Raw genomic sequence first — 4,770 nt, 5'->3', positions numbered from 1 at the left:
CAAACATTTACCAAATTATTATACACTTCTGTCCAACAAAGATCAATCCAAGTCACGCACGCACAGGATATTGGACGCATGTCCTGAATATTTGATCAAGGCTATTGCAACTCCTCTAGCAAATTTCGACTCAGCCAAATAACTACAGAGACATACAGTAGAACCATATAGTACCTGTGACCGCGATAGCGATCTTTTTTTGCTGGAACTATTTTTTTGCTGGGACCGACCAAATTGTTTGCTACAGCCTGGCGATATACTAATATACTAATTAATTAATACGGTAACTAACTATAATATACTAATTAGTTACCGTAACTGGGTGGACAGTCTTATGTAAAAACGTTTAAATAATACCTAGTAGTTTGCAAGGAGCATAAACATTTTTTTTTTCAAATGGGGTATATACAACTGATAGTGCTTTAACTGAAAATAAACCTACCGTTGCCTGCTCTCTTATTTCAGAGTACCATGGTTTAATTCATTCATGACCTCTGCATTTTATTCAGAAACAAGCATGCACCAAGATACTCACTTAGAAAGCAGAATCCTCTCTTCACAGGGCTATTGTTTCATCTAGCTCTAACATATCCTCTCCTTCTCCCTTTTAATAAGTAGTATAGTTGATGACATACAGACTTGAAGTAAATAGACGATGACAGATGCAGATCGATGACACTGTAGTGTATGTACCTCAGGTCAGAGCAAGTTTTGGCGGACAGTGGAGTATGTGCAGACGGATTTCCGGCAAAGTCGACGGTGTACAACCATGTCACTGTCAGAAACTTGAGGCACTACGATGAGCCAAATAACTGCAGATTCTCCAAGAGAGTTAGAACACAAAAAACTACTGTATTCGACATTGCAATAGAATCGAAAGGGTTCAGTGATGTGCGCATCTCTCACTGCTGTCTCTATCTCTCTGCGCTCTCTCTCGTTAATTGCATAGAAGTACCATAATTGGGGCATCACATGCAGATTGGTATCACGATTGCTAATTTTTGCGTGTCAGTACCAACATTGCTCTAAGTTTTTGCAAATAGGTCTAAACTGCGTATAAACACGTATTGACGGTGTATCTGACTAGCGGGGCCCGCCCGTCAGGTGCCGACATGGCATGTTTTTTGCAGAAAACCCCCTTACGTTGTATGTTCATAAAAACCTCCACCGCACGCGCCGCTCAAAGCCCTCGTCTTCACCGAGGGGATGCCGCCGCCGGCGACGGCCCAGGGCACCCTAGGGGCGACGGCCGCGGTGCTGGCCGAGCTCCTGCACCCCGGGCGCGACCCAGACGAGGCGGACGAGATCTTGGCCCGCCTGCTCTTCTGCACCCACCACACCCTCCCCGACCCGCCCGTCTCCGCCGCCGCCCGCCTCTCCGCCCTCTCCTCCGGCGACGCCGTCGACCGCGTCAGCCGCCTCCCCGACGCGCTTCTGCGCAGCATCGTCTCACTCCTGCCCGTCAAGGACGCCGCGCGCACGGCCGCGCTCTCCCACCGCTGGCGCGGGGTCTGGCACTCCGCCCCGCTCGTCCTCGCCGACGCGGACCTCTCCCCCTCCCCGGCCGCCCCCGCCCAGCTGTCCCGCGTCCTCGAGGCGCACCCGGGGCCCTTCCGCTGCGTCCACCTCACCGGCAGCTGCACGGAGGAGTCCCGCCACCTGCTCGCGCCCTGGATCCAGCTCCTCGCCGCCAAGGGCGTCCAGGAGCTCGTCCTCGTCAACCGCCGGCGCCCGCTCGACGTCGTCCTCCCCGCCACGTTCCTGCGCGTGCGCGTGCGGGGCGGGTCGACGAACGGGATGGAAGGGAGCGCCGGCAGGGCAGGGGCCCGAACACCGCGGCTGTTGCGGTCGGTGAGGGCGGCGCGCGCGCGGATGAGGGACGACGGGCTCGGGGGCGACGAGGAGACGAGGTGGAGCGCGAGGCGGGAGAGCAGGCGGCGGCGGCGGAGGCGGTCGACGCGGGCGGCGATGGCGTTGCAGGCGTCGAGGAGCGCGAGCCCCGCGTCGAGGTGCGCGGCGACGGCGACGGCGTCCTTCTTCCCGTCCCCGGGCCCGGCGGCGAGCGCGGGCACAGCGTCGGCGAGCGTGGCGGCGAGGAGGTCGGCCAGGCGGGCGAGCGGCTACTTCTTACTGCGCGGCGCCTTGCCGGCAGGCCCCGCAAAAATTGCGAACAAAAAAAACCTTTCATGGAGCCTTTTTCCCGCAAAAATTTGGGCATTTTTGTGATTACATACAACGTAAGGGGGTTTTCTGCAAAAAACATGCCACGTCGGCACCTGACGGGCGGGCCCCGCTAGTCAGATACACCGTCAATACGTGTTTATACGCAGTTTAGACCTATTTGCAAAAATCTAGAGCAATGTTGGTACTGACACGTAAAAATTAGCAATCGTGGTACCAATTTGCATGTGATGCCCCAATTATGGTATTTCTATGCAATTAACTCCTCTCTCTCTCCTATCTCTTTTTTCTCCGCAGGACCAGATCAGTAGGTGCAGCAATCAACGCCTCTCTCTGCTCTCTCTACCTCTCACCTCTCTGCTCTCTCTCATCCTCTACAGCAGCATCGCCCAGCATGCCCTCTCCAGGCACCCATCGCCTCGAACACCACTCTGTTGCTGCTTAGACCAGCACCGTGGCCGCACTCAGATGCAACAGCAGAGAGTGGGAGAGTTCAGAGCAAGCAGGGGCATCTGAGAAGTAGAAGGAGCAGCAGCAGAGGCGTGAGGACAGAAGTAGCAGCAGCAGGGTAGCCCGAGCAGGTGTCCAGAACTCCAGACACCATTGGCTGTGGTCAGACGCGCCGGTTGGAGGGAGACCACGCGGATGACCAGACACCCTCCTGGTGTGGTCTTGTGGTGCTGACGGTGCTAGTTGTATGTGGCCTCAACAGGAACTCGCCACCATACCGCCGGTCGGTCACCGGAGGCACCACAGCCGGCGACCACCTTCCTCACCATGCGCCCCTTCTCCTTCTCCTTGCTTCCTCTCTCCCCCACGTCCCTGTCCATCTCTTTCTCTGGATGAGAAGGCCGCCGCCGCCACCGGAGCAAGCCCTCGCACCACCCGCCAGATCCCTCCCTCACCTTGCGCCCCTTCTCCTTCTCCTTTCTTCCTCTGTTTCCTCTCTCCCTGAGGCCCTTATCTCTCCTTCTCTGGATGAGCAGGACGCCGCTGGCACCGGAACAAGCCGCCGCACCAGCCGCCAGTCAACGCCGCGCCCGGATCTGCCCGTCTTCCTCGCGCCGCCACCGCGCCTCGCGTCACCCGCCGGCCGCCTTCCCGTTCCCGCAGGTTAGGCATCTATATCGGGTTGGGGGAGGGGAGGGAGCGGGGAGGATGGTGGTCCTCAAATTAAGTGAAGATTGTATGTGCAAACACAGTTGTTCTTCACTACAAGAAAAGCGTTAATTGTTATGTCCATTATTTAAAAGTGTGCTATCCATTACAAAATGGTATTTGGTATATCTTTTTCAATAAGAACGTGTATTAATTGAATATGTAGTATAAGGTTAGATTACCTCGACCCATATTTACTCAGCTTGTGCAATACTCAGAAAATTTAGTGTACTGTATGACAATCATGAAACCACACCGAACCAGGACCATGGTCCAAAATGTCACTATCATCTATAATCAATTGAACACCGACACTAAAAAGGATAGTGGTTCTAAAATTCTAAAGAAAATTTAGATCCTCTATCAAATCTGTCAAGACTCCCTGAAAATAAACCTCCTCAAAGAAGAAGATGAGAAGGAGAGAAATACACAGTTACAAGCCAAAGCTTGATGACACAGCCAACATTAGATGCTTGCTCAAGGTTTCCAACAGATTTTCCCCAGGAAGAGGAGCTCCCAGAACAAACTCAACAAGCTCAAGCAACGACGGCAGGTCCCTATTACAGCAAGAGGAAAAAAAGAGGAATTGGACAATGAGAAGCAGCAAACAATGTTGTGACACAGTAAGCTTGCAAATAAACCACACTATTTGAAATAATATACCGCAAAGAATGAGAAAATGTGCATGTAGATTCGCTAAAGAAAGACTTTTCAAAAGCACATTTACTCGTGGAGCTATGCAAAAAAGAAATTACCTTCCGAAATGCCACTTATGTTGCCAAAAGCTAAAAAAAGCAGCGAGCAACGGCACTATTGTTATCACAGCATCATATATTCTGCAAATATCTCAAAACATATACGTCCTAGAGTGAATAGAAAAAAAAACTATGACTGAATGGACCAATTGTTCCAGCACTCGACTCTATATCCCTTGCTGGGTGTTTGTGATCTCTTAATTGGGAGTTTATCTAAATGATTGAATTCTAATCAGGGATCAGGACTGGCTCTACTATCTGCAGGCAAGAATATGATGTTGGCTTGCTAATGTTTAGGGGAAGAGAGTAGCACCTAACGCTAGAACTATGATCGGTTAGCTCCCAAACTTGAGAATCATGTGTGCACTGGCAGCAACAAGAGGATGTTTCAAAGGTATGTTTACTGGGCATGCCTATTGACCATAATGCAAATAAAGTTCTGCTTCATCGCAGTTTGGACTACACAATAAGTGCAGAATACAGCTCTTTAGTGTTTCTACATGTCTTTAATGGCACTGATTATCTTTCTGGTCATTAGTTTACCAAGTAAAATTTATTATTGACTTACTTTGGCTGATATATTTGACACAACTATCTGGAACTTTTCTATTGTTCTTGAGCCGGCAACATGACCAGCCTCGGCGACTTTGCTGAAGGCACCATTGAACCAGCTTGT

General features: G+C 51.4%; 1 long non-coding RNA gene across 1 annotated transcript; it reads left to right on the top strand.

Annotated features, from left to right (window-relative positions):
• The first annotated feature begins 2,289 nt into the window (after positions 1 to 2,289).
• Positions 2,290 to 4,553, top strand: LOC123077916 (uncharacterized). The gene is made up of 2 exons (XR_006436894.1): positions 2,290 to 3,294; positions 4,331 to 4,553. It is a non-coding gene; the product is annotated as an uncharacterized lncRNA (long non-coding RNA).
• Positions 4,554 to 4,770: the final 217 nt, after the last annotated feature.

Source organism: Triticum aestivum, chromosome 3D (assembly GCF_018294505.1).
Source record: "Triticum aestivum cultivar Chinese Spring chromosome 3D, IWGSC CS RefSeq v2.1, whole genome shotgun sequence".
NCBI lineage: Eukaryota > Viridiplantae > Streptophyta > Magnoliopsida > Poales > Poaceae > Triticum > Triticum aestivum.
The sequence above is the reverse complement of the archived record's forward strand: the minus strand, read 5'-3'. Positions and strand labels throughout refer to the sequence as shown.